Source organism: Ovis canadensis, chromosome 10 (assembly GCF_042477335.2).
Source record: "Ovis canadensis isolate MfBH-ARS-UI-01 breed Bighorn chromosome 10, ARS-UI_OviCan_v2, whole genome shotgun sequence".
Lineage (NCBI taxonomy): Eukaryota > Metazoa > Chordata > Mammalia > Artiodactyla > Bovidae > Ovis > Ovis canadensis.
The window spans coordinates 32,892,297-32,904,158 of NC_091254.1; the positions used below are offsets into that span (position 1 = coordinate 32,892,297).

Here is an 11,862-nt window from a genome sequence, read left to right on the forward strand (position 1 = left end):
AGGGGATCTTCTCAACCCAGAGATTGAACCCAGGTCTCCTGTATTGCAGGTGGAACTTTACCCTCTGAGCCACCCCAGGGAAGCCCAAGAATACTGGAGTGGGTAGTCTATCCCTTCTCCAGGGGCTCTTCCCAACCCAGGAATCGAACTGGGGTCTCCTACCTTGCAGGTGGATTCTTTACCAGCTGAGCTACCAGGGAAGCCCATACATTATGTGATAGCCATACCCAAAGGTATCAGGCACGTTCCTGCCTCAGGGACCTTGCTCATTCCCTTTGCTTGGGAGGCTCTTCCTCCAGCACCACCTACATCCCTCAGGTCTTTGCTCAGTGTCATCCTCTCAGGAACATCTTCTCTGATCACTCTGTTTTAAATAGCCTTAAATTCATATGTGTGTGTGTGCTAAGTTGCTTCGGTCATGTCCGACTCTTTGTGACTCCCTGGACAGTTGCCTGCCAGGCTTCTCTGTCCATGGGATTCTCCAAGCAAGGATACTGGAGTGGGTTGCCATCCCCTCCTCCAGGGGATCTTCCCCACCCAGGGATCAAACCTGCATCTCTTATGTCTCCTGCATTGGCAGACCGGTTCTTTACTCTTAGCATCACCTGGGAAGCCCTAAATTCATATGCATGTGTGAGTATTAGTCACTCAGTTGTGTCCAATATACCTACTACTATTTATAAAATAAAGGGTTTGCCAGGTGGTGCTAGTGGTAAAGACCCTGCCTGCCAGTGGACGGGCCACGGTCCATGGGGTTGCAAAGAGTCCAACACGACTGAAGAACTTTCACTTCGCTTCACTCTAGCTCCATCTTTCCTTCACTCCTGTTTTTCTTGTTTTTTTTTTTTGTTTTGTTGTTGTTGTTGTTGTTGTTTTCTTAATTCAAAGCGTTTGCCTCTTTTTGACAAATCATAATTTTTAAGAATTAACTGATTGATTGATTGCCTGCTTTCCTACTTGCGTCACAGAGGCAGATATTTTTGTGTCTTACCCTCTGCAGCCTCTCCTGTGCTTAAAAACAGTGCCTGCCACATGGCAAGCACTCAGTAAACAGTGAACAGGAAAATCCAGACACAGCTGAAGTGAGATTAAGAGGCTATTTTCATATTGGGAGCTGACAATCCCTGCTGCACTCCCTCAGCTAAAGTCCAAGAATGTTCGAAGGCAGGGCTTTGACCTCCGTGCAGGAAATTGGAATAGTATGCTTTGGGGAATCTGCCAGCTCACCGAAAAAGGAGCTGAAGACACTGACATTGGGCTCCCTAGGAACTTTTCCAGACAGTTCACCCTCTAGATGATCTGACATCTAGAGGGTGACCTTAGCTAGGACTGAGGGTTCCCTAGTTCAAGGAACATTCAGTATTAAAACTTAGGAGTCCCAGGCAAACCACAGTGCTTTGTCAATACCATCCACATTCTCAGAGCTCCCAGTCTCTCAGTTACAAACAAACTTGCTGAAACATCTAAGTGAGCACACATCTGGACAGTCGTTATCTTGAAAGACTAAGACCAAAATAAATACTCAGTTAAAAAGTAACTCGGAAAAAACAAAGACTATGCTTGGAGAAGGGGAAAAAAAAATCATCGATATCCTCAGAGAAAGAAGAGAATATCCCAACCATGAAAAGGGACAGGAAATCAGACATTAAAGGTAAGAAAACTAGAGAATTAACCCAGGAGATCTGATAATAGGAGTTCTAAGTAAGACAGATCAGAGAACACAGAGGGCAGAAACCATTAACAAAAAAGAACACGGTGGACCCAAAGTCAGTCAACCCAAAGTGTTGGAACACGGAGAATAAGAAAGAAAGAGATGGGGCCTAGACTGTGCTGAAGGCTCTTGGCAGATCAGGCAAACAAGGACTGAAAGCAAGCCACTGAGGTCATTGGTGACTTGATAAGAGCAATTTTGGTGGCCCAGTGGGAGTAGAACCAAGTAGGGTGAGTTAAGAAAAAAATAACTAGAGGGAAATGCATGAAAATAAAAAATTGTGTATTAAGTTAGGATGAGATTATATATGTCTTTTTTTCTTCAAACTTTCTTTTCGATCTATCATCTATTTATCCTTTTTATTCTTCTAAATTGAAAATTGAACCAATCCCTTCAAATGGAAAGATTTGCATGAAGGTCAAAAGTTACTGTTGTTTTTTTGGAGGAGTACACATATCAATCTGTTCTTAGTCTTTCTGGATTATATTAATATCCTGCCTTGTAAAAATGAGGTACCTTGAATATATCAGAGATATGTTGTTTTCACAGAATTGTGAAAACATTGGTAAATGTAGGAATAACAAAGAGTGTGGGGCCTGGGGAGTCCTCGTTTTCACGTGCTAAACACACACACGTGTGTGCACACATAAATTTTTAATTCAATTCACATGGTGTGGCGAGGTCAGTCAATCTGATGATTCAATTTTGACCCAGAATCCGGGACAACTTTGCAACGTCAAGAGCCTTCACGACATGATGGAAGCAAAACGGAGCCGGCTGTCCCAACGAAGAAACACAGTTGTGCATGAAAATGGCCTCCTTCTTTGGGGAATGCATACCTTTGCCAGAAATACTCTCTACATATTTATTTATTCTAAAGGCTCTACTGAGAAGATGAAAGGTTTTGTTTTATTTGAAAACCAAGGCATAAGTAATCCAAGTAATAAGCAATATTTAGAGTAAGATTATTCTCCTCCTCATGAATCCTCATACCACTGAACACTAGTTCTCTTGTGGCCCTTCGTACTTTCTTTGTTATATGTTTATGTCTTGTCTCCCTTGACTTAGTAACTCATCTCTCATTTCCTTCAGCACTAGCTCTTGCACAGGAAAACAGCTTAATAAGGTCTACTAAATTTATTCACACATACATACGTTCATCCAGCACAGCAGCTGACAAGCGATGGAAGTCTTTACCTTTCACAACTGTTGGCTCTTCCGCTTCAAATCTGCTTGGTTTTCAGTGTCTCCTTTGGATACCAGGTCATTGCTGTTACTGAATCTGCAGAAACCCAGTACAGCCTATATTCTGTCAAACCAAAGTTTGAGGTGCTCTGAGGTGCTCTGTGTCATAAACAATAATTTTGTTCACCAGAATATTGGCCCAAAATTTGAACCAACTGCTCATCTAACATTTCTTTCCTGGGTTAGTTTCATCAACAGCATCTATATCTTATAATTAACATTATAATGATAATAACATAAGACTTTGTAATTAATTTGTTCATGCACTCTCTATTCCCAAGAAACAGTGACTCATTATATCCTTAATTTGCAAAACACACTCTATTTTTAATTTTTATATTTAGTATAATGAGATACAAAATCAATTTATTCATGGTCTTACAAAACAGGATTGCTGAGACAGGGTTAGAACAAAGTTACCGAGTCTCAGGCATTTGTGTTCTGTCACAGACACTCTTCCACCAGTCCATCCATCCGCTCATGCATCCAAACATCCATTTATTTACTCAGGATAACTTTATTGTGCTAGGCATTGTGCTAACCTCAAAAGAAACAAGAGTTATTGCTACTGCTCTCAAAGAGTTCACAATGGGAAGTGAACTAGAAAAGAGGCAAGTTGTTGGGAAGCCTACACCAGAAAACAGGCAAGTTTAAAAAAAAAAAAAAGGAAAAAATGCAATGTTAGAAGTGTGCATTTTACAAGCACATCTGTAACTTTCTGATGTTTGAACTGATAATGATTTGTGTACTTTCTAGAAGACTAAGCTGTGGTTTCCCAAAGATAAGCAGATGCCACCATCACTTCTCAGGTAAGAAATTTACATGTAGGAATATTATCATTATTTGAGAACAGTGTTAGGTTGTTATCTGACATAGGGTTTTTTTTTTTTTTCTTTAAAGTCATTGAACTTGTTCTTCAAAGGAAATTTTACTGAACTGAACTGAAGCAAAATAAATACAGATGAGATGCGCTGTGCGAAGGCAGAAGTAACAGGTCAGAGCCCCACCTAACGGCTTGCTCAAGATTTCCAAGAAACCCCAGACTCTGCGGAACATCATTGAAAACCAATGAAGAAAAGCCACCCTCCTTTCTAGTTTGAGTATCAAATGTCACATCCATCCAATCTTGTTGACCATGAAAATTAATTTAGGGTCTAATATCTGAATCAAACTTGTCTAATCTAAAGACGGTCAGCCTGTGGGTAGAAACACCCAACTGTATAATGAACCATAGTGGGAACTTGCCTGGCAGTCCAGTGGTTAAGACTCCTCATTTCAGAGCATCAGTTCTATCCCGGGTTGGGGAGTTAGGATCCCACATGTCTCACAGTGCAGCCAAAAAATAAATTAACTAGTTAAATACATAAAATAAGCCTCAACAGTACTTCTGAGGCTCTTCAGTTTCATCAGTGGCGTACTTTGTTGCTGTTGCCGTTCCCTGACCTGCGTAATATGCAGAATGCTTTCAGAGGTTTTTAATCACTTTGCCCTCTTCTTTTCAAAAATGGAGCAAGTATTAAAAAAAAAACAACAAATTTACTGAGGTCTAACTGGCATATAACATTCTATTGGTTTCAGGTATACCATGTAAAGGTTTTATATTTGCAGATATTGTGAAATGTTCGCCACAGTAAGTCTAATTACCACCTGTCACTGCACAAAGTTAACTTTGAGGACTTACTCTCTCGGCAACTTTCAAATACGCTCTCCACTCTCATTGACCCTTGTCACCATCCCATACTTTATATCCCCGAGATTTATTTAGTTTGCAACTGGAAACTTGTACCTTCTAAAACCCTTTTCATGTTTTACTCATCCCCAACCCTCCTCCCCTTTGGCAACCACTGCTCTTGAACAAGTATTTTTGAACTTAGCCATATATCAGGATTGGAGAGGCAGTGGTTGGAAAGACAGACACACCCCTCCCTTAAAAGGAGCCACACGCAGAAATACACAGTGCTTAGGAACATCACGTAAAGTCTAGGCAAGCATAAAAGAACCCAAGTTCATTATAGCCAGCATTCATACAACTGTCTTATCATTCAATTCAACAAATAATTATTATTACTTACTAAATGCCATGCTCTATTTAGATGGAGGGAGACAAAAAAAAAAAAAAAGAATGCTACCCTCACCCTCAGGAAGCTCACAATATAGTACAATAACAAGGAAAAGCAGGCTGGCAGGCCATTAAAGGGAGAAGCAGATCACCATCATGGTTCCTACAAAGGGTGAGATTAGAGTGCCATTTACAATCAGGAGTGGAAAAGCCTGCCAAACAGGCTTTTTCTGGACCTGTCTTCCTGGCTCATTGAGATAATAATTTTCTTTTGGGGAATCAAAAAAGGACTTTCAGAAATTCTCTTTTCTTTGGGGGGTGGAGAGGGGTGGGAAGGAAGATACTGGAGAGAGAGACAGAGAGAGAGAAAGAGAGAGAGAGAGGAAAGGAGATCAGTATAGGATATCTTCACCCAGAAAAGAAATCCAGTTTCCGTTGGACTTTTTCTTACTAGTCTGTTCCTCCTTCATCTTCTCCCACCATCCATCCAGCTAATCGTCCAGTCCCGTCCTTGACCCCTCACTTACCCTCCCATATCAAATATCACCCCCACCCATATCGAATGAATCACCAGCCCTGTTGATTCAGCTCACATATCCATTGAATGTATCCATTGCTCTCTCTTCCCTGTTCAAGCACTTTACATTTCTATGCAGTACTTACAAACATTATAATTAATTATCTACATAATTCCAATCAACCCATCCACTATACTCTCCCCACCTCAACCGTAAGACCCATAAAGCCAAGGACCATGTCCACTGTATTCACTACTGTATCCCCAATACTTAGAGAAGGGTCTAACACAGAGTGTGTGTTCAGTGATGGGAAAAGAGGGTGAAAGGAGGAAATAAGTCGATCCAAGCTCAATAATCGTCAACTCTTCCTCTAAACTCCTTCATGATTAGGTGAAGACAAAATGTATATAGAAATGCATGTATATTCTTATGTACATCCTTATTTCACTGAAGTGGTCAACTTCTGACAATGTCAAATGCTTCGGCTGACTCTATTTTATGATAGATTAAAAATAAAGAAAATGCAATGTATGACAAGTGAAAGTGTTAGTCACTCAGTTGTGTCCAACTCTTTTCGACCCTCTAGACTGTAGCCCACCAGGGTCCTTTGTCCATGGGATTCTTCAGGCAAGAATACTGAGGTGGGTAGCCTATCCCTTCTCCAGGGGATCTTCCCAACCCAGGGATCAAAACTGGGTCTCCTGCATTGCAAGCAGACGCTTTACCATCTGAGGCACCAGGGACGCCCCAGTGCAACGTATATGTATATCAAATCACCCTTCTGTCCACTACGCACATCCTACAATTTTATGTCAATTATGCCTCAATACAACTAAAATTAAAAAAAAGGAAAACCACAAGAAACAGAACCACATATCCCGTTAGAAGTTGACAGAGTGCAGCAATATGATCCAGTTGTTCACATTCTGAGTCTTTTAATTGATTGGCTGGTCTGTAAACACTGGATGGCTTGTGCAGTTGAATCTGCTGTGTTCCTATGTCAGGCTTCCCTCGTTGCTCCGCTGGTAAAGAACCCGCCTGAAGTGAGGGAGACCTGGGTTTGATCCTGGGTTGGGAAGATCCCTTGGAGAAGGGAAAGGCTACCCACTCCAGTATTCTGGCCTGGAGAATTCCACGGACTATATAGTCCATGGGGTCGCAAAGAGTCAGACACGACTGAGCGACTTTCACTTCCTTATGCTCATATGTCAGCCCAACACTTAACCAAGAGTATGTCCTAGACACATGCATGAGTGAATCTAAACTCAGCATCTCTAATATTCACTGTCTTTAGTTTATCATTATGTTTATTTCATTTCCCAGAAGATACAATAGGCTCTTGTGTCCGTTGTTGCCTCCTCCACGGGATCTTCCTGACCCAGGGATCAAACCCGAGTCTCTTTCGTCTCCTGCATTGCCAGGTGGGTTCTTTACCAGCTGAGCCACCAGGGAAGCCTGTTTGTCAAGCTTGTCTCACAACACAGTCTCAGGTGTATGTATCTGGAGCCTACATTTCCCAGATTGACACATTTTAAAACAGATTTCAGAGGGGAGGGGCCTCCAGCTCACCTTTCAAAGAGTGGAACATCTGCTTTGATTTGGTAAACAGTAGTGCTTCATCCCCTGCCTGCCTGCTCAGAAGCCCACATATCACAAAACCCGAAATGCCACTGGAGGATTCAGCCTCCAGGCTGGATGCATCGTGTCTGGTCCAACCCAGCAATTCCCACGAAGCAAAGTCAGTCTTATTACGGCCTGTCCCATCTGCCTCAACTATTAGAAAAGGTTAAAACTTGGCAGAAGCTTTTATGAACCATGGCCTGCCCTGGAGAAATATAGACTTGTTATTGCTTTGCACAGAAATGAAACAAGTGGAAGAAAAACAGGAGTGGGTCCTCTGAGTCACAGGATGTGGGTGAAGAGCTCTTACTAAATTGAGAGCTTAAATACTAATTCATTAAATGGAGGGCAAGAATATTTGAGGTCAAGTTCCTGATCTGCTGCAATGAGCTGTGTGAACTCAAGTAAATTGAAGTCCTCTGGGTCTCTGCTTCCCCACTGCTAAAGTGGGAATCATATCCGACCCTCACTTCACTTCAGGACTGATAAAAGGTTGAGATGACAGGTGAGAACACACTTTATAAAGAAAACTATGATGAGGGAGTTCCCTGGAGATCCAGTGGCTAGGATGTACTGCTTTCGCTGCGTGGGCCCAGGTTCTATCCCTGGTTGGGAAACTAGGAGCCCACAAGCTACACAGCATGGCCAAAAAAAAGAAAACTGTAACCAAAAGATATTCCAAAATGGAGGAAACCCCCCCAAATCATTCCTACTGGGAACTTGAAACTTACAGGTAGGTTCCTTTGCAACAAACCTGTTTTTCTAGGTGTATATTAAATTTAATGTTTCCTGAGTATGAGTCTGTGTTTTAGAGAGCAAGTTTTTAGAACTGACAGAGGCAGAGGAGAGAAGGCAGTTCATGATTCAAAATTTCCGACAGAAACTCCATAAAGTAAATAGTTGAGTCCACTCATGCCTGTGCTCATGCAATCATTCTTTAAGCAATCGCTCAATGCCACAACAGTTTAATGAGCACCTACTATGCTCAAAGTATGGTGCTGGCCACTATGGACACAATGAGAATAAAGGCAGTCCTGATCCCTGCCCCGATGGACCTGATGTCCAAGCACTTTTTGAAATGCAGAAGTGGATCAGATATGATTTCCACCCTGACACAGTTATAAACTAGTAGAAAGAGCAGTGGCTGTGAAGGGAAATTGAATCCTTCTCAATGGGCTTTGCTTTTTTAAAAGCAAGAGAAAGAGACGAACGGGTCTCATCAGTCCTGTCTTTTTCCCTAGATCAGCAAACAGCATCAACACCAGCAGACAGGCAGGCTTTAGTAGCCTCTAAAACCCTCCCTTGACTTCATGCCCTTTGACATGACCTTTAGCCCATGGTCAGTGTCTCCACTTCCTTCCTACACTTGCCTTCCTCAAACCAACTTAACTGAGATCCTCTCCCCACCACTCCATTGTGACTACTCTAGGCAAGGCCACCTACGGCCTCGATCTTGCCAAATTAAATGGTCCCTGAATTCAGTGGTGAATATCTTCTATTGACACTTGGTTCCATTTCCCTCAAGAGCTTGAATTCTATAGCTGTGTCTTAATAGACATCTCTCTTCTCATGGAGAGTCAACCTTACTCCATTTATCAAGCATCATCTCAGACACTGTAGAGAATGTCAGGAGCAAGAGAAGGGCAAAAGCATCATCTGGAAGTGGGGATGGGGAAGAGGGTAGAGAAGAAGTTAGAGATGAAACAAGACATTGAAATACTACCCTCCGTTTAAGTGATTGATGCATATATGCTGCTCTCAGGCTACAGTTTCAATGAATCACAGATGCAGTGATGGGTAGTAGGTGGCGGTTTTAACTTTCACTTTTTGTTTTCTCAGGAGCCATGGGGGATGGGGAGCCTGAACCCCTCTTCCAAGCTGGAGCCTGTGGAAGCAGCTCAGCTTGCTGACCCCACCATCCCCCTCCTACCAACCCTCCCCCTGACATCAGGGTACCAGTAAAGGTAGACCTCACTTCCCAGGGAGCCAGTGAAACAGCATTCTGACTGGGGGCAAGATAACAGTGTTGTCTGCCTGCTGTGATGGCTAGAGGAGGCTGTGTTGGCAGGAGGGGAGATCTCAGTGTGATAAGGGAAAAAAATCAGCTTGTGTCACTTGTGACAGCCTCAAGGACACAGCTAGGACATAAAAACACATCTGCTCCTACCCAGAAGGCCCCCATCTTCTCCACGGCTCTCTCTATCTGTAGGAACCCAAGCTATGCCTTATTCACAGCAGCAACATGTGGATAACAGAAAGAGTGTATAAGTCGAGATGATAAGAGAGTTTTATTTGCTTTTCCAGAAAGCATACCAGGGAAATGAGCTACCAGAAGAACGCTTGCTTGTATGTGATGGATGCAAAAAAATCTCGGAGTCTGTGATTGAGAAATGGTGCCCTTCCCCCCGGGACCGGAAGCTCGTGAGACTCAGCAGATGTTCATGGAAGCTTCCCTGTGTCTCTGAAAGCCTGCTCCTGCTCTTTGTAACAGACTATGTGTAGCCAAGAGTGACTGGATCAAAGAACATGTTCAGAAACAGAAGCAATGGATTCATCATATCAACAGCTGGCGAGGCCCATGCGGGTTAGCAGGAACGCCGTAGGCCAGGCCCCAGTCCAAAGAGTCAGGCACCCAAAGGAACGAGCTCTGTATTTCTCCTCCGACTTCCCAGAGCTCTGAGCAGGGCAGTCTATCATTTTCCTGAGTGTTACAGTCACCAGCTTGACCTAAGAATGTAAAAATGAAAAGCTAAGTGGGAAAGCCCTGTACAGTCATTGATTTTTTTCACCAGGAGCCATGACCCAGGTCATCAAAACTGTTTTTCAAATCACAGGGCCATAGATCTGGTAGAAACCTGGAGTAAAGGGTTATCCTGCCAAGAAGGCACAGCAGCCCTCCAGCCTGATCTGTATTCCCACCTCTGTAAGTGATTCTCTGCCAGCCCTCATGGTATATTCTAAGACTTAATGGCTTCTCAATCAAAAGGCACTGTGTCTTGTCTAATTTAAGCCTCCCTTACCACACACATTCAGATCATCAGGCCCATGCCAAACAGCTGCTTATTTTCCTTCATAGCAATGCATTTTATGAAATTCCCTTGTGGTCCAGTGGTTAGGACTCCATGCTTTCACTGCCAAGAGCGCAGGTTCAATCCCTGATCAGGGGACTAAGATCCCACTAGCCTCAAGGTGCGGCCAAATATTGAAAAAAAAAAAACAGCACTTTACCTATTACAAGACTTCCATTTTTCATTTATGATTTGCACCTCCCAGTTATTAAAATGATTAAGGTGCCTGCAGAGAACTATTAACCATGCTTTCTCTACTCTGGCCAACAAAGATCTTTTCCTTTCCAATAATTCCTCAGTGGTTTTATAGACACATCTGTTCTGAGCTGCCCCTCCAATCCAGGAGCTCCACTCCTGCCTGGCTTCACACTACCTGACCAAACCCATCTCCTTACTACTTCTGCCCACATAGCTCTGGTGAGCTCATTTGTGTTGGTCCCTGAGCAGGACTGCTTCAGTCCTCCATCCACTCATGTTGCCCCCCTCAGCTGTAAGGCGCTCATTTTCCCATCCATCGCTCCATGAAGCCTTCCATCTCAGCCCTTACTACTCTCTCTCTGCTTTGAATGCTTGAAGAATTCAGTCTGCACTCCACAGCTGAACGCTTCCTAATACCATCACCACTCACCACTGTTTCACATCTTTTCTGTTCCCCCTCCAATTTCATTTTTTAAATAAACATGTTATCATACTTTAGCACAGTTTTAGATTTGCAGGAGAGTTGTAAAAATATTACAGAGGTTTCCTATATTCACTCTCCTGACCCAGTTCCAGCACCCACTTGCTACCATCCCACACTATGAGACTCCATTAGTTAAAATTAAGAAACCAACGCTGGCATGTTCTGTTAACTGAACTCCAAATCTTATTGTGATTTCACCAGGTTTTCTTTCAAGTTATTTTCCTGTTCCAGGAACCAATCAGGAATACCACTTTGCATTTAGTTGTCACGTTTCCTTAGTATGTTCTTGTCTTCCACTGAAAATTTCTCAGTTTTTCCTTGTTGTTTTTTTTTTTTCCCACCCCCTTGACCTTGATAGTTTTTGAGGCATATGAGTTAAGGAAGTGGTAGCATGTCCCCCTATCTGGGTTGTTCTGTTGCTTTCCTTAAGAGAAAACTGTGGTTATAGGATTTTGGAAGGAATACCACAGAGGTGAAGTACCTTTCTCATCATGTCGTATTGGGGGTACCCGTCAGTTATAGGACATCACTGGTAAAGTTAACTTTATTCATCTGGTTAAGGTAGTATTTGCCAGTTTTCACCACTATAAATTTTATATTTTTCTCCTTCTAAATTGGGAAAGGAGTATGTCAAGGCTGTATATTGTCACCCTGCTTATTTAACTTCTGTGCAGAGTACATCATGAGAAATGCTGGGCTGGATAGAACACAAGCTGGAATCAAGATTGCCGGGAGAAATATCAGTAACCTCAGATATGCAGATGACACCAGCCTTATGGCAGAAGGCGAAGAGGAACTAAAGAGCCTCTTAATGAAAGTGAAAGAGGAAAGTGAAAAGGCTGGTTTAAAACTCAGCATTAAAAAAACTAAGATCAGGGCATCTGGTCCCATCACTTCATGGCAAATAGATGGGGAAACAATGGAAACAATGAGAGACTTTATTTTGGGGGGCTCCAAAA

At 42.7% G+C, this 11,862-nt stretch overlaps 1 long non-coding RNA gene across 1 annotated transcript; it reads left to right on the top strand.

Moving 5' to 3' along the window:
* The first annotated feature begins 1,520 nt into the window (after positions 1-1,520).
* On the top strand, positions 1,521-10,138 carry LOC138446756 (uncharacterized). The gene is made up of 5 exons (XR_011259550.1): positions 1,521-1,651; positions 3,713-3,765; positions 3,857-3,950; positions 6,857-6,954; positions 9,458-10,138. It is a non-coding gene; the product is annotated as an uncharacterized lncRNA (long non-coding RNA).
* The last annotated feature ends 1,724 nt before the right edge of the window (positions 10,139-11,862 follow it).